We start from the raw sequence: 26,965 nt of genomic DNA, 5'->3' as shown, positions 1-26,965 counted from the left end.
CTGGTCTAAAGGTATGGAATCTACTCTATATTTAAACCAAATCTACTAGGTTCTTTTAGATTTATTTTTCTCTTGTAAGCCCTGGACATTAGTTGGTTCATAATTAATAACACAGTATTCACTGGATTTATCTTTTAGTTGATCAGAGATTCTGTATGGAAAATAGTAATGGACTTAGTTGGAAATCTTCATGTTGAATACTGATTCTATAACTTAATAATGGTCGCATGATCCTAACTAAGTCCCGTCACCTCATGTCTAAAAGCAGGTTGATAGTACCACATGGAGTTGTTGCATGAATTAACTGAGATGATGTTTGTGAAAAAGCATTGTAGCTGTTTAAAGTGCTGTGAACATAATTGTTTTCTCGAGAGAAACAAAATATTTTCTTTAAAATTTTGTAAGGAATTTTTATTTAAAAAATACTTGTATTAAGAATTATTACTTTTTATAATAATGTTAATACAGAATATAATAGTGATATAATAAACTGTTCAGCATAAATGAAATTTCTCTGAGAAATAGATATTTTAATGTTTAGATGAAACTTTCGCGCGCGTCCCTCTTCCCCTCCCCCCCGCCCCCGTTTATGTATTTGGTGTTTACAGGTAGCACATGAAATGAAAGAACATTAATTTTTGTCTGTTCTTTTCTTTTTAAGGTTTGGGAGTTGAGTGACATTGATCATGATGGAATGCTTGACAGAGATGAGTTTGCAGTTGTAAGTAACCTAATGCTCTTAAAATCTTAAACATCTTAATGGTTTTTCAAGTGAGAATTTCCCTGTTTATCCTCAGAGGAAAACTATATTTCCTTAAGATTGTTGGTACGTGGATTTTTATCTAAAGTGTACAGGTAGTCAATAAATATTTTTAAACAAATGGATAATAGAAAATGTATGTTCTTACCATCTTCATTTTATTTGACTTTAAGGTACATAGGATTATCTGCTTTGGATAACATACTGTAAAGATGCTGAGTGGTATTGAGCCTTTGTATTCCATCTTAACCAGGCACCACATCTCAGTACCTCCTTCTGCTATGGAATAATTTTACTTCATATATGCCCCCAGATTTTCACATTTGTTTTATTAAAAGAAAACATGGATAACACTGTAGTTGCACTTCATTTATAGAGTCAGAGAAAGTTTTGACATCTTATCTGAAGGCATGTCATCTCTGGAAATTGGAAGTTAATTCCAAATAGAGTTGTGGTCCTCTCTTCCTTAAAGGCTAGATACAACTCTGTTGTGAGCTCATGAATAGTAAATCTCTAATCCCCCTTTTAATCTCTTACTTGGAAATTCGTCTGTTCAGATTTTCTGTCTTTATTTTGCTAAGAAATTACCTATTTCTTTGACTTTTTGAACTCATGACAGATTGGCATTATTCTTTTAATCTCTTCTGGGGTTGTGGTTGTGCTACTTTCTCATTCCAAATCTTGTGTATTTTTGCCCCCTCTCGAGAGATCTTTTGTTTAATTGAATTTTGTCTAGTTTTAAATCTTTTAAAAGAGCCATCTTTTGGATGTAATCATCCTTTCTATTATGTTTTGACTTTTTTATTCTTCTCAGCTTTTACTTTAGTTCTTTCTTCCTAGTTTCTTTTGGTTTGCCTTTAAAAAAAAAAAAACTTCGGAAAATGAGTACTAAGTCCCTTTATTTTTTATCATCTTTAATATTGAAAACATTTAAGGTATATATTTTCTCTTGAGTACAGGCTTAGCTGGATTCCATAGATACTGATATAAAGTATTCTCCTTTTTGCTACTTTTTAGATAATTTTCGGGTTTTTTTACTATCTGTTTAGGAATATATTTCCTAATTTTAAAGTAGTTAAGTTTGGTTGGTTTTTAGTTACATATGTATATACTTTTAGCTTGATTAGATTACACCTCGAGAATGTGGTCTTTAAAATCTCTATTTAAAAAATTTCTTGGGGGGCACCTGGGTGGCTCAGTTGGTTAAGCGGCTGCCTTCGGCTCAGGTTGTGATCCCAGGGTCCTGGGATCAAGCCCCGCATCAGGCTCCCTGCTTAGCAGGGAGCCTGTTTCTCCCTCTCCCTCTGCCTGCCTCTCTGCCTACTTGTTCTCTCTCTCTAGCTCTCTGTCAAATAAATAAATAAAATCTTAAAAAAAAAAAAAAAATTTCTTGGGTGGCTGAGTCGGTTAAGCGACTGCCTTCGGCTCAGGTCATGATCCCAGGGTCCTGGGATCGAGCCCCGCATCGGGCTCCCTGCTCAGCGGGAAGCCTGCTTCTCCCTCTGCCTGCCACTTCCCCTGCTTGTGCTCTCTCTCTCTCTGTGTCAAATAAATAAATAAAATATTTTAAAAAAAAATTTCTTGAGGTTTTCTTCTTTGCCAAGTTCATGACCCGTTTTTACATATGTTCCCTGGATGTGTCAGCATTTCTGCTCGGAAGATATTACACCTCTAAAAACTCATCATATCAATTTTATTGATTATGTTTTTGTTTCTCATTTGCCTTATTTTTCCTTTTTTGCCCTTTCATAAATTTTATTCTGTTTATCTCCCAAGAGTCAACTAAAATAGGAAGAATAAGTATTATTACATTTGAAAAAAAATTGAGAAATGGAAACTTAAAGTGTGACTTGAGTTGATGGTCGTTAGTCCCTAGTATTTTTATTTTAACTTGGGTGATAATTGGGAAGTGGCAGGGGATACCCACTCAAGTGGTGACAAAAGTTTTCCCAGCTATATATTAAAGGTTGATTCAATGTTTGGTGTTTTTGGGAAAGAAAGTGGTATATTGAGATTTGGCTGATGTACTTTGAAAGACTGTCAAACTCTATATATTAACTTTTTATAAATAGCTTTTGTGTTAAGAATATTGGCAAAAAATCTTTGCATTGGTAAGATGTGTAGAGGGATTTTTTTTCTTATGAAGACAACAATTAAAAATTTCAAAGAAGCGTTTGTATAAGCATAGTTAAGATAGATGGAGAATAGTATTATCCTCATTTGATTAATGGTAGTATGTGCTAAGGTAAGTGATTAAACACAGTTTATCTTATATGCCCTGAAGCCTTTTACTAGGTAACCTACTCTTTTTTAAAATAAAAGTAAGCCTTTATTGAAAGAATAATTTAAGAATGAATGACGCATTTATAGGAAGTTACTACTTAAAAAAAAATAGTGAACATCCATGTGCCTTCTAGATTTACTAATTTTAACATTTTGCACATTTGATTTCTTTCTATGTGCATTCCTCAGAAATGCTTACCAACTTTATCATGCCTTTAGTTTTGGATTCCAGCTCATGTGATATTTTTTTTTTTTTTAAGATTTATTTATTTGAGAAAGAGAAAGTGTGCACGAGTTGTGGGGGAGGGGTGGGAAGGGAGGGAAAGGAGAAAGAGAATCTCAAGCAGACTCCCTGCTGAGCATGGAACCCGACTGGGGGCTCAGGGCTCGATCCCACCACCCTGAGATCATGACCTAGGCCAAAATCAAGAGTCGGATGTTTAACCAGCTGAGCCACCCAGCCACTCTTCATGTGATATTTCTACTGCCTCTGTTCTCTTTTTATCTGGATCACCTGATATTTCTTATATTTAAAATGTATCTCTTGAAAACAGCATGTTGCTGTGTTTCAGTTTTTTACCTAATTTGACAGTTTTTGTCTTTTAAGATAATGATGCAGATATTGATTTTATTCCCCCTACCTTATTTATTTAACATTATTATTTTCTCTTTTTTTCCTGTTCCTATTGTTCCTGGTTATCAAGTAGGGATTCATTGAATTTTCCCTTCTTATTAAAGTGGAAATTCTGTTATAATGTCTATGCCATTAATGATTAATAACACCTATCCCTGTACTTAATCATACTTTCTCCAGTAGCTGAAAGTAAGTTAACCTTCACTCCAGTATAACAAGTCCTTTAGATTATTTTCACTTCTTTCTTCTTCACCTCCTAACCCCAGAAGATTTTAGAACATTTTTTGGTAACTAAAATTCTAGATTTTACTTGGTTAATTTAGTCCTTTCGGTTCTAGGATTTTCCTTGTGGTTTTGTCAATATCAGTAGTCTCACTAGCATTGTTTTGGTAGACTTTGCCTGATAAATCTTTTTCCTTCTTTTTATTTCATGAATGGGGCAACATAGTCCATAGTATTTTTTTTTTTACTTTTCAGAATTTGTAACCTTTTTTTAATTGAAATAATATAATTAACACACAGTGTTGTATTAGTTTCAGGTGTACAACATAATGATTCAACAATTCTATACATTGCTCAGTAACCACAATAACCATAATAAGTATAGTTACTGTCTGTTACCAATGTTATTACAGTCTTATTGATTATATTCCCTATGCTCTGCTTTTCATCTCTGTGACTTATTTATAACTGGAAGTTTGTACTTTTTAATCTCTTTTATCTATTTCACCCCCCCCCCCCCCCGCAACTACCGGTTTGTTCTCTGTATTTAAGAGTCTATTTTCTTGTTTGTTTTCTCTTTGTTTGTTTGTTCATATATTTCTTAGATTCCACATGCGAGTGAAATCATGGTATTTGTCTTTGTCTGACTTATTTCACTTAGCATTGTATTCTCTGGGGCTATCCATATTATTTTATTTTTTTAAAGATTTTATTTATTTATTTATTTATTTATTTATTTATTTTTTAAAAGATTTTATTTATTTATTTGACAGAGAGAGACACAGCGAGAGAGGGAACAGAAGCAGGGGGAGTAGGAGAGGGAGAAGCAGGCTTCCCGTCGAGCAGGGAGCCCGATGCGGGGTTCGATCCCAGGACCCCGGGATCATGACCTGAGCCGAAGGCAGACGCTTAACGACTGAGCCACCCAGGCGCCCCAAAGATTTTATTTATTTATTTGAGAGAGAGAGTGCACAAGAGGGGGTGGGGTCAGAGAGAGAAGCAGGCTTCTCACTGAGCAGAGAGCCTGATGCAGGACTCGATCCTGGGACTCCAGGGTCATGACCTGAGCCGAAGACAGTCGCTTAACCAACTGAGCCACCCAGGACTATCCATATTATTGCAAATGGCAAGATCTCATTCTTTTTTTATGGCTGAGTAATATTCCCGTGTGTGTGTACCACATCTCTTTATCCATTCATCTATCAGTGGACACTTGGGGTGCTTTGCTATTGCAAATAATGCTGCAATAAACATGGAGGTGCATGCATCTTTTTGAATTAGAGTTTTTGTTTTCTTTGGGTAAATACCCAGTAGTGGAATTACTGGGTCATATAATATTTCTATTTTTAATTTTTTGAGGAACCTCCATACTTTTTTCCACAGTGGCTGCAGCAGTTTACATTCCCACCAACAGTACAGCAGGATTCCTCTTTCTCCACATCCTTGCTGACACTTGTTATTTCTTGTCTTTCTGATTCTGGCTAGTCTGACATGTGTAAGGTATTATCTCATAGTGGTTTTGATTTATATTTCCCTGGTGTCTCCTTTAGTATATGGTAGTTTTTCTGTTTTGCTTCTATGACTTTGGCGTTATCAAGGAGCACTAGCTAGGTATCCTATAGAAGGTCTGCCAATCTAGGTTTGTCTGATGTTTTTCTCATGGATAGATTAGAGGTATGGGTTTTTGGAAAGAATACCACAGGTGTGAAATGCCTTTCTCATCACACTTATCAGGGGATACATAGTGTCCACATGCCATTACTGGTGATGTTAATCTTTGTCACTTGGTAAAGATAGTGTTTGCCAGATTTCTTCACTATAAAGTTATTATTTTCCTCTTTTCCTATTCTATTCTCTGGAGAGGCAGACTCTTGCCCTTTTTACTTTGTATTCTGTCTTCATATCTTTGTACTGGTTTTTACATTCTTACTAGGCCTTAAGTTTTTCTGTTAAGTCTAAATTTTTTTTTTTGTTAAGTCTAAATTTTAGTAGCATTTGTTGGGTCCTCATGTGAAGAGCTTTTGGCACTTTGAGATTTATTAACTGTATTTGTATTACATGTTCATATTGTACTGAAATTAACTTGTTACGTATTTGCTGGTTCTATCAGGTAGTAAACATAAAATATCTTTTTAGTTTTCTGTTTCTAGTGCCTAGCACAGTGCCTGGTGGCTAGAGATTTCTCAGTAAATATTTTGTTGAATTAAATTGATGAAGAAAACTTGTATTACTTGGCATACATAAGAAATGCCCATTATTTTCATCCCAGAATGCTATTTTAAGAAATAAAAACTGGCAGTTCAAGTGATTGAGTAGATGAATGAGCAAATAAAACTCTAAAGGAAACTCCTAAAATAGTGGTTCTCAAAGTATGGTCTCCCATCAGCAACATCAACATTACCAGAGAATTTATTAGAAATGCAGAGTCTTAGGCCTTAGCCCAGCCCAACTAAATCAGAATGTCTGGGGTAGGGTCAGAGAAGCCCTCTCAGAGATTCTGATGGCCACTAAAATTTGAGAAATGCTCCCTAAAAGGACAGAGAATAAAAAGAAAACAAAGTGAGAAGCTACTGGTAATTGACTGCAACAGTAAAACTAAATCCCCTTTCCCTGCTATCACTGAGAAAGCTTAGGCTTAATTTTGCCAGATTTTTTTTCTTTTTTTCTTTCGATGAACATGGTGCATCATTTGATTTAGTTGCTATATTTGTTTCAATGGCAGGCTTTGATTAGGATGAAGTACAATATAATAAAAAAAAAAAAATCACAACCCAGCAGTATACTGTTCACTTTTTTGTTTTATTTGGTAGAAAATTTTTTGGCTTCAGTTTTGTCAGGGAAACTATTTTCAACACAACATGAAATTAATGATACTTTTTTTTTTTTTAACTTTCAAAAACTGTGTTGCCTATTGGCAGCAGATAGCTGACATAGCTTTTTTGCTTCTAGTGTCTCCTTTTCCAGGAAGTGACTCCCATCTGCATCAAGAGGAATGCTGACCTTTAATGTGCATGTTAGTCACTTCTTTTAGCTCAGTGCCAATTTAATAATATTGCCTATATCACGAATTTGGTTGAAAGTATGTGCTAGCCAGATTGTTTTCACTCTGGAGTTTCAAGCTTTTGAAGATAATAAAGTTTGTGTGTTTCTAAAACTAAATTGAATTCGTCAAGTTGACTAGTGAATGGGAAGAAGAGAATTCTTGGTTTGGGCCAAATGGTTAAATATGGTCCCAGGACAAAGAGCATCAGCATCCTTGGAGACTTCTTAGAAATTTAAAATACCAGGCCCAACCCAGACCTAATGATTCTAGAATTCTGGGAGTGGAGCCCAGAAATTTGTGCTTTATAAAGTTGTCCCGGTAATTCTGATACCTGCTACAATTTGGGTCCCATTGGGTGTAAGTTTAGTTTTATCCTTTGTGGAGGAGAACATGGTATTGTAAAATTATATGTGTGCTCCTAATGAAGCTATCAAATCTGAGAAAAACGAGCTTTGTAGTCGGATCTTTGTTTGAACCCTATACTATCTTAAAAGGTATCAGGCAAGTTACTTAGCATCTCTGAGCTTCAGTTTCTTCATACATAAAATATTTGTAATCACACAAATCAGGGATCAGTGTTGTTGTATTAGATGCTCAATAAATACTGATTTGAAAGCCCCATAAAACTTAACTTAGAATTGTAAGCAAACTTTTTTGGGGGGAAAAATGTTATTTTATTTTATTTTAAATAAAAGATTTTGTTGATTTATTTGACAGAGAGAGACACAGCGAGAGAGGGAACACAAGCAGGGGGTAGGAGAGGGAGAAGCAGGCTTCCCGCGGATCAGGGAGCCCGATGCGGGGCTCGATCCCAGGACTCTGGGATCATGACCTGAGCCGAAGGCAGATGCTTAACGACTGAGCCACCCAGGCGCCACCGAAAAATGTTATTTTCAGTGGAAGAAAAATAATTAAGTACTTAAGCTTCCTCCCAGTTGCTGTTGGAATCTTTTTGGAGGTTCCAGGTTGCTTTTTTTTTTTTTTTAACGATTTTATTTATTTATTTGACAGAGAGACAGAGACAGCGAGAGAGGGAACACAAGCAGGGGGAGTGGTAGAGGGAGAAGCAGGCTTCCCGCTGAGCAGAGAGCCCGACGCGGGGCTCGATCCCAGGACCCTGGGATTATGACCTGAGCCACCCAGGCGCCCCGGAAGTTCCAGGTTGCTTTGAGCAATTTCATATACTTGAAGGTTGTCATGGAAACTATCTTTTGAAAGTCTTGAAGGTGTCTTGAATTCTTTAAAATGAGGGAATATCCTGGAACATTCTATATGTAGGTTGTTCCACTTTGTGCAAATGCTTTATTTAATAATTAAAAATAATTTTAAATAGGTAATACATTCTCATGGTTCAGAAAGCAGTACAATATAAGAAGGTATTCAGTGGAAAAAAACTCGGTTCCATCCTTGCCCTCAGTGCTTCATTTATACCCACTCTGTAATCAACCACTTTTCTTAGTTTCTTGTTCATTCTTCTAGACTTCTAAAATGCAAATATAAACACATATGAATAAATATTACTCCCTTACTGCAAAAGATAAAACACTATACACACCGTTATACACATTAACACTGTACTTGGATATCTTCACATAGAGAGCTCTATGATTACTAACCCCCCCGCCCAGGTCAGCTTTATTGAAGAACTACTTTACATACAGTGAATTGCATTCAATTTAAGTATATAATTTGATGAGTTTTGATAATTGTATATATTTGTGAAGGTACTGCAGTTAAGATAGAGAATGTTTTCAATGGCTTTTGTTCGTTGGTTTTTGTTTTTGCTTTTGTTTCATAGTATTGTATAGCTGTATCATAATTGTTTAAAACCAGTCTTTTGTGGTTGAGCACTTGGGTGCTGCTACAAAGAATTCTGTGATTAACAATCTTTCTCACACAGTGTTTTTTTTATGGAGGCAGGTAAGTCTGAGGATAGATTCCCAGATGGGGGATTGCTGAGCCAAAGGAGAAATTTGGTAGTTGTTGCCAATTTCTCCTTCATAGGCTTGGTACCAGTTTGAGCTCCCACTAGCAATGCCTGAGGGTGCCTGTTTGCCTAGTGTAGTTAAGAATGTGCTTTATGAAACTTTGGATTTTTGCCAGTTAAGTGGAAAATGGTATTTTAATACAGTTTTAATTTGAAGTTTTCTTGTGAAAGTGAGCATATTTTTGTATATTATAGACCATTTGTAGTATTTACTTTTCTGTAAAATACCTGTTTTTACTCTTTACCCATTTTCCTATTGGATTTTGTTTTTTTCTTCTGTTAATTTCTAGGGACTCTTTTTAGGGAGATTAGCTCTTTCTTTGCAAATATCTTTTTCCCAGATTGTTTGCTTTTGACATTGCAAGATCTCTAATTGAAGGGTGTGTGTCTGAGTTTTTGCTACTTCGGATATATTCCTAAAAGTTGCTTAGCTTTGATTTATTTCCTTTTCTCCTTTCTTCCTTTCATCTCTCTCTCTCTTTTCCTCCTCCTTTCTTTCCCAGCCTAATTTCTTAAAAAAAAAAAAAAGAATTTGAGACAGCTTAAAGCTGCTTTGTGTGAACAATAATCAGTTCAGTGGGTCGGTGTTGTTAAATGATTTTAATATATATGACCCTGATTCATTTCTCTTGAAGGCCATGTTTTTGGTATACTGCGCATTGGAGAAAGAACCTGTGCCAATGTCCTTGCCTCCCGCCTTGGTGCCACCTTCTAAGAGAAAAACGGTCAGTATATCAGGCTCTGTGTGGTTGATCCCCTCGTCAGCATCAGCCGAGGAACCTTACCACTCCTTACCACCTGTAGGCATTTTACCTACCAAAGCACCGTTAAGACAGGTATAGATCTATCAGTGTTAAAGGACTTTTTTTTAAGTGCATGGCATTTAATAGTTGATTGCTTGATGAAGACAGAAGGAGCAATCAAAGGGATCAAAGATTTAGAGCACCCTCTGGTTGAACCTGCATAATGTCATGTCCCGGAGAAGACATATAATCCTTCTCCTGCATTTGGCCTTACTTAGGTCATATGGATGTTTTATTGGCTTTGCCTTGATCTACCTGGAATTAGAGTTGGAGACAGAAGATACTCCATGCTAATCTGGCATGCTTGCCCGGGCATAGTTAATAGATATTTCTGTTTTTTTAATCCCCAGTTAACTCTTGATTCTTAGGGATCAAATTATCCAATTTTGGGTTGTCGAGAGCCTTTTTTCCTCCAGCCTGCTGCTTGTCAGGCTGAGTAAAGGCAAATAATGGCAGGATATGCAAATCAGCTAATTCAGCTACAGCTAAGAATGCTGAATGAAACTATAAAAAATGGGGATTGAGAATTATCTGAATATTTTGTTTATACAGACTCTCACAGTTACCCATATTAATGTGGTCATTCATAAGTCAAGAGTTAACTATGCTTGAATTTACTCATTACTTAAAAGGAAAAAAGTGAAATGGGCATCTATAAGTATAGTCCCAACTAACCTATATTTTTCATCTGTAATTTTCTCTTCACCACAGCATTTCGATTAGGGTGTGATGGAATGGTACAGTTAGTGGGGTGGAATTGCTCAGAATTTTGACAGATACTATCATGGATTGCAAGAATGACATTTCAAAGTCTGTTTCATTCTGACAGAAATTCTCTTTCTCTCTCTCTCTATATATACCTATTTACTTATTTTTATTTTTATTTCTTTCCTGTAGTGGGTTGTATCCCCTGCAGAAAAGGCTAAATATGATGAGATCTTCTTGAAAACTGATAAAGATATGGATGGCTTTGTGTCTGGATTGGAAGTCCGTGAAATCTTCCTGAAGACAGGTTTACCTTCTACCTTACTAGCCCATATTTGGTAAGATTTTATTTAAATTGATTTAGAAAACAAATATGGTTTTGTATAACTCTAGTTTTGTGCATTCTTATTTTTAGGCATTTGTAAATTGGACAGTTTTGTTTCAGAATTTTTTGTAGAGAAAATTTAAATATGAGAATTTCTTCTGGATAATGGATAAAAGCTTGAGAATGGATTACCTGTTTTATAAGATTGACGATGTCAGTTAATGATTATTAAAATGTTAAAATGCAGCATTTGTTTATATCAATTAAACTTAAATTTTTAAGGGAGATTCAAAAAATCTGAAATTTAAACAATATACAAAACAGTATCTTCAAGGTGTGCTCTTATAATTCTGTAGGTCATATGTATTCTGTTATATCTTTACATAGAGAGTATACACTTGGTCCTTAAAAAAGACAAACTTGAGTGTCTCTAGTGCATACCATGTTAAATGAGACCATGCATATGAAAATTATAGTGTGCCTGTTGTCAATCCACCTGACTATACCAGAGGTTATGTTGAGGTTTTCATGAGGCAGCAAACATCAGATGTGGAACCACATAGCTGCAGAGATACTTAGAAAAGAACAAATGAGGACAGTAGGTCTGCCTTAAGAGGAACAAGAACTCAAGACTGGGAAAGATTAAATATGTGTAACTAATAATAATTGCCACTTTCAAGAGCCTAGGCCAGACAGTGTGCTCAATAAATGGCAGTTGTCATGGGCTTGGCAATATGCCCAGACTTTATGTACTTTACCTTTAATTCTCACTGTAACCTTGCAGAATGTGTGTTATCTCCACTTTATAGATGAAGAAACTAAGGCTTGAAGAGGTTAAAAAAATTTGTTCAAGGTCACAAGAAGAAATAAGTAGAGAAGTTGGAATTCAGGGTTTCTTTGACAACTTACCCATAGTCTGTTCATCAGGCCACATTGGGTTTCAATGAATGAAACAGATCAGGACTTCAGAAAGCTGAGCTTTAGAGAGAGAGAGAGAGAGAGAGAGGGGAAGGGAGGAAGGATAGAAAAGAAAACAGGATAAAACATTTGCTGTTTCTCTTCAAGTGATTTTGTAAAGCTTTCCACATTGCTGCCTTCTCTTCACATGTGATCTCCATTTGCAGCTGTTGTTTCTGCTTTGACTTGGTGATCTTTATATCCGCCTACTCCCTAGAGTTGTAGGAAGCAAGCCAACGTGGAAATTTTTGCTTGTTTTAGAATCATTCTAATGCCACTAATGAACCAAATTTGTTGAAACTTAGGTTTCATTTTTAACATCTTTTTTTTTTTTAATTTTTTTTTTTTTATTTGCGAGAGAGAGAAAGAGAGACAGAGAGCATGAGAGGGAGGAGGGTCAGAGGGAGAAGCAGACTCCCTGCTGAGTAGGGAGCCCGATGTGGGACTCGATCCCGGGACTCCAGGATCATGACCTGAGCCGAAGGCAGTCGCTTAACCAACTGAGCCACCCAGGCGCCCCTCATTTTTAACATCTTTTAATGTTGAGAACGTTGGGATTCTTTGGCCCATCACAACTCTTACTCTGTAGTGGTTCTGGAAATTGGTAAGGAAGCACAAAGCAAACCCAGATAAGAGACCTCTGCTCAGCACCAAGGTGAACATTCTCTTTCTCTCTCTCTTTTTTTAAAACCATTTTAGCTGATCTCTCTTTTCTAACATTTGAGTTTAAGTTTTGGACAGGCCAAACACACAGAAATATGAGTTTCTTTTTTAATTCAACTGATAATTTTTAAAAAGCTACCTAGTCCTATTACTTTTTCCCTGGATTTTTAGAATAGCAATTGTAGCATTTATATTCTGTTTTCTTTATTTGTACAGGACATTATGTGACACAAAGGACTGTGGGAAGCTTTCAAAAGATCAGTTTGCCTTGGCTTTTCACTTAATCAATCAAAAGTTAATAAAGGGCATTGATCCTCCTCACATTCTTACTCCTGAGATGGTCCCACCATCAGACAGGGCCAATTTACAAAAGGTAAGACAACTTAACAGAAAACCTGAGTGTATTAACAGAAAGAAACAAGTGCTGTGTTAGATGACAGACTTGATTTGAATGAAACGGTGGAGAAAATGTATCTGGCTAGGAGTAGAGCAGTATACTGTTTGTGGTTCAGTTTGTGTCTATAAATATGTTCAAACGCCTTGTATGACATCGTTGGGCTGCAGTTCATTTACCCCAACATTCATTACATATATGGCAACCATATTTTCCAATCTAAAAATTGGAAAAATGTGTCTTTTTCCCCCCTCTTGGATTTGTGAATTTTTATGAATAAGGTATAAAATTTAAATGAAATGTATAGGAATTAAATTGTTGTGTTTCATTTGATGATTCACTCAATACAAATTTGAAAACAAAATCTAGGAGATTATGATTGTTTGGTGTCAGTTTTTTTTTTTTTAAGATTTTATTTATTTATTTGACAGAGACACAGTGAGAGAGGGAACACAAGCAGGGGGAGTGGGAGAGGGAGAAGCAGGCTTCCCGCGGAGTAGGGAGCCCGATGCGGGGCTTGATCCCAGGACCCTGGGATCATGACCTGAGCTGAAGAAAAACATTATGTTGAGAAGAAATCTTTGTGGTTTTTGCCATGCAGATGACCTTCTTTTCCTGAGCATATGGCCGAATTTCATATCTGAACAGCTAGAAGCAGGTTTTAGCAACTTCTGGTTTCTGGCCAGCAGTGGGAATTTTCAGAACTACCTTGTTTTAGCCATGCTATGCCTTGATTTTTCTCTCCTCCTCCAGACATCCTTCCTAGCATAGTACATTTACAATATCTTGGCCTTAATAGAGCTTCAAAAGGACTTATATTGTCTAGAGGCTATTTGCCTTTAAAAAATACATACCTTGGGGCACCTGGGTGACTCAGTCGGTTAAGCGTCTGCCTTCGGCTCAGGTCATGATCCCAGGGTCCTGGGATCTAGCCCTGTGTCGGGCTCCGTGCTCAGTGGAGAGCCTGCTTCTCCCTCCCCCTCTGCCTGCCGCTCTGCCTGCTTGTGCTCTCTATCTCTCTGTCAAATAAATAAAATCTTAAAAAAAACCCAAAAACATACCTTGCATTTTTAAATGTGTTAAGACCTATAAAGTAATTATTGCTGTGGTGATTCTTCAGAGTTAGATGTAATAGAAGTTGTCAAATGTGTGGTGTAAGGAGAGCTGTCCTTAAAATGTCAGTAGACTCTTTTGGTTTTACAGTAATTTTGTCACATAGGTTAAAAAAAATCCCATTTTAACCTAATAAAAGTCAAAATTGATTTTTTTATAAGTCAACTAAATGGAAATTTATAGCCACCAGGTTTGGAAATTACTTATATGAGTTCTTATCCTTATTTTTTAATAAAATAAGTATTTGATTATCTCTTCTGTGAGTTTTGGGGGAGGGGAGAGCATTTTGTGAAATTTTTGAAATTTCTTGTGACATAGGATATGGGTTCCCTAAGTTGTGGAAAAGGCTACAAGGGATGCCACCCAGAAAGATAAAAGTTACAAATTTGTATGTGTGCTCTCTGCTATAACTGTATCTCAGTTGTTTCATCCTTTTTTTTACCTATGCAGACTTTTTCCCCTTGTCACCTTCATTTTATACCCACTAAGTCTCCCACCAGTGCAAACTACAGATATGACAGAGCTTTCTGAAGCAAATGACATTAGTAGACACTCCAGGTTGCATCTGCTGTACAGAGTTTTTAATAGAATTGTCTGAAGTCCATTCACCAGAGCATAGACATCTTTGGCTATTTATATCAGATACCAATATTATACATTAAAATGGGATTTTATCATTATTGTCTTACCTATTAACCAAAATTTTTAACCTAAATATTAAAAATTTGCATTTGTTTTATCTTTCAAATAGTCTCTTTTCTCTTTATAATCTAATTTTTTTAGAACTGCATTTTTTTGCAGCTTTGACTAATCATTTTTTGAATATTGCTTTCCTTTCTGTGTTTTTTCTAGTTTGGACTATTTTTTCCATTCTGCAGCACTCTGCTTTTCGCCTTTCTTGTACTGTCAGTTTCTTAACTCTACTCTCTCAAGGTTAGAGCTTTACTTTTTGCCTTTTTTAGCATTACAGTTTTTGGTTTATAATTTTGAAATTAGAAGCTTTTTAAGTGGCAAAGTTGATGCAGAGAAAATATCTAAACAGCATGATTTTGTCACATGTCTGTCACTTGGTCCTTGTGTGCATTTTAGATGGCCTTCCTTAGGCTTTTTGATCCACTTAAAATCACCAAAGTGGAATTTTTGTGTAATGCACAAAACTGGGTGAGAGAAAATATTTTGAAAGAAGAGGACATGCTACATCTTTCTCCATATGCCCTTCTTATACTTTATATACTATTAGCTGAACTTTTTCCATGTTTGTTGGTTGGATGCCATTTTATTACTTTAGAATGGGAGTTTAATTTCGGTGTTAGCGGTTGAGGAGTGACACAAGCTATACCAGCTGCAGTACACTAATCTTCCTTCTAGAGTCATCTGTGGTATCACCTAACTTGTTTGAGGTTAAACTTATTTGTCTCACTCTTCTTATTTGAGATTTTTAATAATGAAAGACTGTCAACTGTGAATCACTTTTTTTGAGTTAGAGTGACAGAGGTGTGGAAGTCATGAGTTTCTTGGTATACTTGCACCTTTCATAGCGAATTTCTCAGTAGCAGTTAGGTGATATAAGTTACTCTTGGTGATAAAAGTGAGACCAAGTCCTAATTTTTCATTTTGTTCAGCTGTCAAACTGTCTGGCCAGGCTTAGGTCATAAATCAAGTTTAGACAGACTTAAAATTCTAGTGAATACCTGTCATCCTCAGAAATCCACTTTAAAATTTCTAATTTAATTTAGGATGATAAGGGTCCCTGTATTAGAGAAACACAGTAAAACAGTAAGAGGTACATTTGATAAAAATTTGTAGTTAATAATAAAATTGAGACTAGCATTAATTGAATCCTAATAGATGAATTTTGGTATTGATAGACAAAACATCTGAGGACTAATAATGCAGTGTGCCTAAAGAAATATGGAGGAAGTTATTTGCCAGATTTTATTGACATACCTGTTTATCAAGTTGGCTTTTAGGGTGATGGTTTCATTTACCTATATGATCTTGATATGCAAGTGCTAAGGGGCATAATGTGAAATAGACTTGAATTTAATCAGCAGTCTCCTAATCAATATCTCCTATTTGCTGGGTTCAACTTTAGGCAAGTCATTTAAATCTAGTTCCTTAGCTATAAAATGGGGTTAGTAATAATATCTGCCATACCTACAACCCAGTTTTCGATTAGTTTTGAGAATTGATTAATGGATTTGAAAGTGCTTAGTAGGGCGCCTGGGTGGCTCAGTTGGTTAAGCGACTGCCTTCGGCTCAGGTCATGATCCTGGAGTCCCAGGATCGAGTCCCACGTCGGGCTCCCTGCTCGGCAGGGAGTCTGCCTCTCTCTCTGACCCTCCCTGAGCAGGGAGCCTGCCTCTCTCTCTGACCCTCCCCCCTCTCATTCTCTCTCTCAAATAAATAAATAAAATCTTTAAAAAAAAAAAAAGTGCTTAGTAAATTGTAAATCATCATATACATGTGAAGAGATGGGATATTGTGAACTTTTAGGTTTCTTCTTCCGTTATCCAAGTTGGTGACATACATTAAGTCCATAACAACATAAGTATTAATTCTAAGTTTTATGTTCTGCTAATAAGGTCCTCAATATATTTTAGTTTTACATATAGGCCTCAATTTTAACATTTCCTAATGGTGGTTATTCTGTTATTTGTCAGTCTGGTTGTAGCACTGGAGGTAGCTTAGGTGTTTAAAGGAGCAGTTATCTTCTTGCCCTGACTTCAGCCAGATATATAACGCATCAAAAATGGTTCACAAACCATTGTGAGCCAGGGTGGAAGCAACTCATTGGGAGAGCGTCCATCTGAAGAGTATATTCTGTTGAGGAAGTTAATTATAATAATACCTTACATTTGTAAAATGTTAAAAGTTTTAGAGTGCCTTTACATACATTATTTATCTCATTTAATTTTTAAAAATATTTTATTTATTTATTTGATAGAGACACAGCGAGAGAGGGAACACAAGCAGGGGGAGTGGGAGAGGGAGAAGCAGGCTTCCCACTGAGCAGGGAGCCCGATGCTGGGCTCGATCCTAGGACCCTGGGATCATGACCTGAGCTGAAGGCAGATGCCCCTATCTCATTTAATTTTCAAAGAGAGGGCAGAGATTATTTCCCTATTTTATAGTGAAGATCGTGCAGCTAGTAAAATGGCAGAGCCCAGAATAAACCCAGCTAGATTTTCTAACTACAGGTACCATTCAGAGACCAATTTTGACACTTTCATTATTGAAAGAAAACCATATGTAAAGGATGTCATGTATGAAAACAGTTTCATATATGGTGATATTAATATTTACTATGGAACATCCTGAGCAGTTGGTTCTACTTTAAATAGAGTAGGCACTAAAATTGGTTAAGAAAAGTAAATGTTGAATTGAATAAAATCAACTACCATTAGGATTCTGAGATTCAACAAAAATTTGTTTACTTACTTTGTGCCAGATGACACAAGTACACATACACATTCTTTTGACATTATATTGTCAAAAGAAATTTATTCTTTAATGGAGAATTAGCTTATAAATCTGGTATCTGCTTTACTTCAAGGTTTAAACAGGCGCTAGGATCAAGTGACAAAGACTTTGGGATCTGAAGTGGTGGTACCTATTATAGAGCAACAGCTTTTAGAGAATTTAAGGGAAAATGTCTCCGTTTATAACTGTGTGTGTGCGTGTGTGTATAAAATTACACTAGATATGATTTTCTTAAATGAATTTAAAGTATTAGTAATACTGTAAAATGTGTAATAATCTGTATTCATGTAGTGCTTTTAAACATTTTTAATACTTCACCATATATAGATTTATAGTAATAATGTTATAATTGTGAACTTTTTGTTTTTAGAACATCATAGGATCAAGTCCTGTTGCAGATTTCTCTGCTATTAAGGAGCTAGATACCCTTAACAATGAAATAGTTGACCTACAGAGGTATGTAAAGTAAAATTACAGCTGACTATGTAAATATACACACACACACACACACACTCTGTTTTTAATATATATCTTGGTAAATGCTACTTTATTTAAGTACCATAGTTCTTGAATTGGGAATCCATGAAGCCTGTTTCTTTTTTTTTTCCAGTATAACCTATCAAATCTAAGGCAACCCTTTAATTGCAGGATGCACTATTTTTTTATGTACCACTAAACTAAAAATCACTGCCAAATAAACAGTGGCATCAGCTATAAATACTATCTGACTTTAGGCAGTGAAAAATGTGTATCTTAGAATGAATAGAAAACAGTTTTCCTCCAGCTTTAGATATTTGAATAGCATATTAGAAAAACATTATTTAATACATTTTATGGAAGGAGTGTTAAATGCATATACTATGCCAAGAGCTTTCATAACTGTTACCTCATTTGCTTCTCACAGAAACCTTATGACTTGAGTTAGATTTTATTGTTCTTCGTTTACAGTTAAGGAGTTCAGGTGCTTAGAGAGTTTTTTTGCCCAGTCATACAAACCTGTCAGCAGTAGAACTAATAATACCTGATCTCAGGACTACTTGATTTGGAGTTGAGTCTTCTCTCTTATACATAGGTACTATGTAGAATGGACTTAAATACAATTGGATTTGAATCTAAATACAGCAGGCACTATTGATATTTACTAGAAACTTTATGGTAATACTATAAAAGTGACCTCCTGAAATTACTTTTTTAAAAATGAGACCATTTTCCATCTACAAGGCATTGGGTTTAAATATCATTTTATATTTACACAAACCTTTTTCTGTTTTTAACCTTCATAACACTTTGAAGCAGATAATGGCTGATACTTTATGTTATTGATGGTACTGAGATATAAGGGGGTTGTTGAATGATTTATCTGGGCCATATGGCAAGAAATAGGGAATGATCTTTCCTCATTCATGAGGCTACATTAAAATTGCTATAGAGAAACTTAGTTGTTATGATTTTTCAGTTGCAAGAAAGAATTCAACCCAAGCTAATTTAAGTGAGAGTGAATTTATTGACTTGTGAAATTAAGATCTCTTAGAGGTAGAGATGGCTTAAGGAATAGCTTCATACTGGGGTTCAAGTGATATAATCTGTTTTCTTGCTCTATTTATTGTCTCCACTTCCACTGGGTTGTTCCAGTCTCAGATGGAATTTCCCATTATATTGTCAAAAGGGCTATAGCACACCTAGCCTTGTGTATTTGTAATTTCAGATCTAGTGGAGTACCTCTTTTCTGGCAGTTCCTGCAAAATCCCTAAGATTCCATGTGATCGTACTTGCTTAGGGCCATGACTGTCCCTGAAACAGGGGCCAGGGATGTATAGTTTATTGATTTGCCATGAACTCTGTCATGGGAGTGGTGGGAGGGTAGTTTGTTACTAGGACCACATAAGAGGAGTGGGTATCCTGACATGAAAATTCGGCCAGAAGGAGGCATGGATTCTGGGGAGGTAAATGTCTACTGAAGGCAGCATAGCTTCAAATCCACAGTAATTTCTTTTTTTTTCTTTTTTTTTTATTAACATATAATGGATTATTTGTTTCAGGGGTACAGGTTGTGATTCATCAGTCTTACACAATTCACAGTGCTCACCATAGTACATACCCTCCCCAGTGTCCATCACCCAGCCACCCCATCCCTCCCACCCCCCTCCACTCCAGCAACCCTCGGTTTGTTTCCTGAGATTAAGAGTCTCTTATGGTTTGTCTCCCTCTCTGGTTTCGTCTTGTTTCATTTTTCCCTCCCTTCCCCTATGATCCTCTGTCTTGTTTCTCAAATTCCTCATATCAGTGAGATCATATGATACTTGTCTTTCTCTGATTGGCTTATTTTGCTTCGCATAATACCCTCTAGTTCCATCCACGTCACTGCAAATGGCAAGATTTCATTTTTTTGGTGGCTGCATAATATTCTATTGTATATATATACACAACATCTTCTTTATCCATTCATCTGTTGATGGACGTCTAGGCTCTTTCCATAGTTTGGCTATTGTGGACATTGCTGCTATAAACATTGGGGTGCAGGTGCCCCTTCGGATCCCTACATTTGTATCTTTGGGGTAAATACCCAGCAGTGCAATTGCTGGGTCGTAGGGTAGCTCTATTTTCAACTTTTTGAGGAACCTCCATACCGTTTTCCAGAGTGGCTGCACCAGCTTGCATTCTCACCAACAGTATAGGAGGTTTCCCCTTTCTATGCATCCTTGCCAACATCTGTCATTTCCTGACTTGTTAATTGTAGCCGTTCTGACTGGCGTGAGGTGGTATCTCATTGAGGTTTTGATTTGGATTTCCCTGATGCCGAGCGATGTTGAGCACTTTTTCATGTGTCTGTTGGCCATTTGGAGGTCTTCTTTGCAGAAATGTCTGTTCATGTCTTCTGCCCATTTCTTGATTGGATTCTTTGTTCTTTGGGTGTTGAGTTTGATAGTTCTTTATAGATTTTGGATACTAGCCCTTTATCTGATATGTCATTTGCAAATATCTTCTCCCATTCTGTCGGCTGTCTTTTGATTTTGTTGACTATTTCTTTGCTGTGCAAAGCTTTTTATCTTGATGAAATCCCAATAGTTCATTTTTGCCCTTGCTTCCCTTGCCTTGGCGATGTTCTAGGAAGAAGTTGCTGCAGCTGAGGTCAAAGTGGTTGCTGCCTGTGTTCTCCTTTAGGATTTTGATGGACTCCTGTCTCACATTGAGGTCTTTCATCCATTTTGAGTCTATTTTTGTGTGTGCAATAAGGAAATGGTCCAGTTTCATTCTTCTGCATGTGGCTGTCCAATTTTCCCAACGCCATTTGTTGAAGAGACAGTCTTTTTTCCATTGGATATTCTTTCCTGCTTCGTCGAAGATTAGTTGACCATAGAGTTGAGGGTCCATTTCTGGGCTCTCTATTCTGTTCCATTGATCTATGTGTCTATTTTTGTGCCACCAGCTTGAAGTCCGGAATTGTGATGCCACCAGCTTTGCTTTTCTTTTTCAACATTCCTCTGGCTCTTCGGGGTCTTTTCTGGTTCCATACAAATTATAGGATTATTTGTTCCATTTCTTTGAAAAAAGTGGATGATATTTTGTTGGGGATTGCATTGAATGTGTAGATTGCTCTAGGTAGCATTGACATCTTCACAATATTTGTTCTTCCAATCCATGAGCATGGAACGTTTTTCCATTTCTTTTTGTCTTCCTTAATTTCTTTCATGAGTATTCTATAGTTTTCTGAGTACAGATCCTTTGCCCCTTTGGTTAGATTTATTCCTAGGTATGTTACGGTTTTGGGTGCAATTGTAAATGGGATCGACTCCTTAATTTCTCTTTCTTCTGTCTTGTTGGTGTATAGGAATGCCACTGACTTCTGTGCATTGATTTTATATCCTGCCACTTTACTGAATTCCTGTATGAGTTCTAGCAGTTTTGGGGTGGAGTCTTTTGGGTTTTCCACATAAAGTATCATATCACCTTCAAAAAGTGAGAGTTTTACTTCTTTGCCGCAAATCCACGGTAATTTCAGTGATTAGCCTTAGTATCATCTATCTCTCTGAACAATATGACCTGACATTCTATAACATAAGTCTGGGCACAATGTCATTGTGTAGTTTTTTTGTTTGTGTTTTCTTTTTTGTTGTTTTTCTTTAGTTTTGAGGTTATCTGCCTTCTAAGTTCTGTCATATTCTTATTTCCTGCTCAAAAATTGGCCTTTGTCTATTTACATAAAGCCTCTACTCTTGGCATCACAGAAAGTAAAAAACAAAAACAGAAACAAAACTCTTGGGGATTATATAGTCCAATTTTTTCCTTACTCATGAAAAAAACTCAATCACACATCAAGTCGGCAACAGTGCTGTATGGCACCCCAAATCCAGTTGTGTTAAGTTATAGTTCTGCATTCTTTCTATTACGTATCTCCCTCTCATTAAGATTTAAAGATTTTTTACTTCGGTTCAGAATAGAAGAAGTAAACATTTCATTATTGAGTCTATAATGGTGTGTAGACTTTTCATATGGTCTATATATGGTCCATTAACATTTTTGCTTGCCTTACGTGTAATATACATTGAATAATAGCTAGATTTGAAAATACTTGTCTTCTGTGCCTCTCGCAGATATGCCCCAATATTCTAGGACTTGCTTGACTTCCAACAGTAATTAACATATGAAATGTTTTTGTAGTGAGCTTTAATAGGAAATAGAGCATCATACATAAAGTGTTCTTGCCAGTGCAGACATTTTTAATATTAGTTACATTTTGGTAAACTGAGCTTTCACTAACTTCTAATAACCATAATGTTAAGTTATACTAGTGACAGTCTTCTATAGTGAATCACAACTTAAACATAAAAACATATCTAACATTTTGTGACTCTCTTATTAAGAAAATCATAGAGCTCCAAAACCTTGTTAGGTTTTAGGTTGTAGTCATACTGTATAAATGTGTAAAACACTTATACATGATTTGGCATTTGTGAAAATATTTTCCCCAGGCTTTTATTTTAGATGAGATCTACAGTGTAGGCAAACTTCCATCATCTGTCAACCCCAGTAATGTCATAATGAGACTCATCAACCCATGCTAAAATTATGGTTGTTAAAATTCACTTTTGTAAATGGTTGTGTCAGGTCACTATATCACCAACTCTTCAAGATACTACATTATAAATCTCGGTTTTTGTTATTGTGAATAACAATTTTTTCTGTGCCATAGTATTACTCTTCAGCCTTTGAATTGTTTATTAATATATCAGGATGTAATAAGTATAACTATGAAACAGGAAAAAAGAATTTAAACAGATTTTGCTTATGGCTTTTACTAAATTGCTATCTGACAAAAGATTAGCCCCTCACCCTTTAAAGATTTTATTTATTTATTTGCTAGAGAGACAGAGAAAGAGGAGAGAACGAGCAGGGGGAGCTGCAGGCAGAGGGAAAAGCAGGCTGAGCAAGGAGCCCGATGTGAGACTCTAGCAAAGGACCCTGGGATCATGACCTGAACTGAAGGCAGATGCTTAACTGACTGAGCTACCCAGGCACCCCTAGATTAGCCCCTTCTTATTTGCTGGTTTTTAGATGAAGATATGTAATTTCAGTCCAGGGACCAAATCTACAAATAAACAATAAATAATATGGAATTAGAATGAGTATGTAATGAATATGGTGCTTTACAAATTTATTTTTCCCCTCTCGATGATCGTTATAATGCATACTTGTAACCATTTTGAAAATACAGAAAAGCATAATAAAGAAAAGAGTATGTTTCGGGCGCCTGGGTGGCTCAGTCGTTAAGCGTCTGCCTTCGGCTCAGGTCATGATCCCAGGATCCTGGGATCGAGTCCCACATCGGGCTCCCTGCTCCGCGGGAAGCCTGCTTCTCCCTCCCCCACTCCCCCTGCTTATGGTCCCTCTCTCACTGTGTCTCTCTCTGTCAAATAAATAAATAAAATCTTTAAAAAAAAAAAAAAAGAAAAGAGTATGTTTCTTAGAATAATATTTTGTTTTGACCATTGAAAATCAAGAGATGAGAAAAGCAATATATATAACTTCAAGAGTTAGTTGGGTAAAGAATGTTCTTTGTCACTAGTCAGAAAATGAGACGTTTCTATCTCTGGTTCATGAAGTTGTTTTCTAGTTGAAAATATTTAAGACATTGAGAGCTTGAGGCAGGATGCCTTTTTGTCATTTTTTTCTTTAAATTTTTAATATAATTTCTTCAACATTTTCTATATAGGAATTTAATTCTGTCCATCAGGTTAAATTAGCATGATACTTTTAACTTAAGGAAAAGCAGTAGTTGTAATACCAGGGCAGTGGTGCTGGGAGCCTCGTGGGCATGGTGCCATTTGTTACTGGCAGTCGGGGGTGGCAGCGACACAGCGCTGAGCGTGCACCAAACCGCAGCAGCAGCGCCACCTCCGTCTGCTGTTCCAGCCCCTGCGCTGGGGCAGCCACTCTCACTCCCTCTGCTCTGTCTCCCTTCGTTCGCACCGTGGCTGATCAGCTGACCGAAGAACAGATTGCTGAGTTCAGGGAAGCTTTTTCCCTATTTGACAAAGATGGTGATGGTATCATCACAACAAAGGAACTTGGAATGTCATGAAGTCACTGGGTCAGAACCCAACAGAAGCCAAATTGCGGGATATGATCAACAGGGTGGAGACTTATGGTAATGGCACCATTGATTTCCCGGAATTTTTGACTCTGATGGCTAGAAAAATGAAAGATACAGACAGTGAAGAAAAAATTGGTGAGGCATTACGATGGGTGTTTGATAAGGATGGCAATGGTTAATCAGTGTGGCAGAACTATGTCATGTCATGACAAACTTACAGATGAAGAAGTAGATGAAATGATCAGAGAAGTGGATATTGTTGGAGGTGGACAAGTCAACTGTGAAGAACTTGTACAGATAATACTGCAGAATGACCTACTTTTAACACCTTCCTCCTGCCCCCAGAAGAATTAGAAGAATCAGACTGAATCTTTTACTTACCTCTTCCTCCCCCTGCCCCCCCAAAAAAGTTCATTTACTCATTCTGTTTCTAGATAGCAAAACTGCATGTCAAAAGTGTGTTCTGGCCATACACACAAAATCTGCATGTATTGCCTGGTGGCCCTGTCCCTTAAAGATCAAGCTATGTATCAGTTTTATAATATAAATATTTGTACTACCTTAATGATCAGGAAGCAATCAGTGGACTCCTTGTAGTTCCATTTGCTAATGATTAATTCACTGGGCTGGCCAGTTTTTCATGCATACAGCTTGACAACTGAGCACATTCAGGCATTTGTATTAAAAACGAAAAATGAAAAAACAAATTTAAAACCTATCCAAATGGCTTCTAGTTCAGTTTGTTAGTATCAATTGTCATAACTGGTTTACTCAAAACAAACATTTAAAATTGGCTTACCTCAGGATGCATGCAGAAAAAATGGGTGAAGGATAAACTGTCTAGATGTAGCCCCTCTTGTACTTGGATATGCCCCGACCCATGGTGACGCCACATATCCTGGTGGCATGCTGCATGTATTAGTTTAGCATTATCCTCATTGCGCTTGAGTGAAATGCGTGTCAGGCTGTCACCACTCACACAAATTTTTAAAAAGAAGCCTTTACCAAGGGAGCCTCTTTGGACTCTGTGTTTTTAAAGCCTTCTGAACCATGATGTGGAGCCAGCAGAGAGTAGGCTGCAGCTGTGGACTTTAGCACAATCATCAACATTGCTGTTCAAGAAATTACATTTTCTGTCCATTCCAAGTTGTAAATGCTAGTCTTTTTGTCCAAAAAAAGACCATTTACTTAAAATATAGTTGGGATGTCATAATCTTTTCAAATACTGGATCTCCTACTTGAGCCTAAGACCTATATTTTTCATTTGCCTTCTAGAGAATGTCCAGTAGACATGACTTCCCAGTCTTCCCCTGACCACTATCCTTGTCTCATTTATTTGCTTTTCTCAGTGATGTCACCATTCATCTAGTCACGCAGGCTAGAAATCTGAGATTTTTCTTCCTCTTATCTGTATTCTTCTATCTTTGAAATATTTCTTGAAATCATTCCTACCTTTGCATCTCCTTTGCCTGATCACCTCCTCCTGATCTTTCAGATCTCACCTTAGACATCATTTCCTCTGGGCGGGGGGGGAGCCTTCTCTGACTTGTTTACCTCCCAACCCTCATACTAACCAAATCTTAACTAATTTTAATATTTATAGTAGTCATAGCATTTATCATACTTTATTATAATCATCTCTTTTATTTGGATCTCTCACTAGCCAATGTACTTCTTAAGCATAAGGACTATTTGCTTGTTCACTGTTCTATCCTTAATGCTTAGCTTATATAATAGATGAGAAAATAACTTTCAGTATTGTTGAAATCTGTCCTATCTGTACTATTATTTCTGTCTTAGTTTTACTAACCCTTTACCTCTTCTCTGGATTACTGTTGTAACCTTCTAATTGACTCTGTGCTTTGTGTCTCTCCTTCCTTCCTTTGCACCTCCAAGTGATGTATAAAATATAACTCTGATCCCTTAGTGATTTCCTATCCCCAACTGGATCCAGCTCACTTTTCTGAGCATGACATAAAGTCTCTTCTTTCATGGTTCTCCTTTGGCTTCCTGACCATTCTTTTGTCTTAGCCATCTCCCACAGTAAAGGAGAATACTTTTCTTCTAGGGCACCATCAAGCTCCTTGAGAGCAGACACCATGTGTTTCCTTTTGCACTCTCAAGTTGAGCATAGTGCTCTACATTTTGGTTTTATCCCTTCTCTCAAGCCATGTGGTTGGGTGGACCTCTCCCATCAACAGGCCACACATTTTTACTCTTTGCTTCTCATCCTGTTGTTCCCCTTTGTCCGAGCATACCTTTTACCTTGTAAATTTTTACTTACACTTTAAGACCCAGCTTAAACATCATCTGCTTTGTCAAACCTTCACTGAAATCTTGATTGCTAATTGCTTTTTTCTTTCTACTTCTAGAAACTTTATTCCTTTGTGATAGTACTCACCATATTTTATTGTGGTCTTTATTTTAATTTGAACTCCTTTAGGGCAGGGCCTATGTCTTACTCACTTGGATAGGTCTAGAAGTTAATGCACACAGTACCTGACACCACAGAATCTCAGTATAGGTTAGTTGGTTGAATGAATCAATCAAAGTATGTTATAAATATTAGAATATTTCCCAGACTCAATTCCTGTCAAGTTTATGGCAGATTAGAAGCCATGTATTAAAGGATGAAAAGACAAAAGATCTTCTGAATAATAGCTTATTTTCAAGACTGTAGAAGAGGATTTTATAGACAAAAGGATTTTTAATCCTCCCAGGGACATTATTATATGGGCTGATTTTTCATATTTTGACGACCTATTTTTGTGTTAGGGATTCCTCTGAGAATCTGATGAAGGCTTTTAGGCCCCTCCCCTCTCCAAAAGAACATGTGTATCCATGTACACCATTTTGTATTTATTTCAGGAGTTCCCAGACCCTTAAAAACTATCCATGGATCCATTTTTAAGAATACTTGCTCTGAAACTAAAATGTCTCAAATAGAGAAGTTCTTGACAGTGGAAAGTCAAGACTTGCTTCAGTCACTAAGATAGCATAG

The 26,965-nt window shown here is 36.7% G+C and overlaps 1 pseudogene; it reads left to right on the top strand.

Moving 5' to 3' along the window:
- Positions 1–23,685: 23,685 nt before the first annotated feature.
- On the top strand, positions 23,686–24,318 carry LOC110575325 (annotated as a pseudogene).
- The last annotated feature ends 2,647 nt before the right edge of the window (positions 24,319–26,965 follow it).

The sequence above is a fragment of the Neomonachus schauinslandi genome, chromosome 4, assembly GCF_002201575.2.
Source record: "Neomonachus schauinslandi chromosome 4, ASM220157v2, whole genome shotgun sequence".
Classification (NCBI taxonomy): Eukaryota; Metazoa; Chordata; class Mammalia; order Carnivora; family Phocidae; genus Neomonachus; species Neomonachus schauinslandi.
Note: the sequence above shows the minus strand (reverse complement) of the source record. Positions and strands in the feature narration are given on the sequence as shown.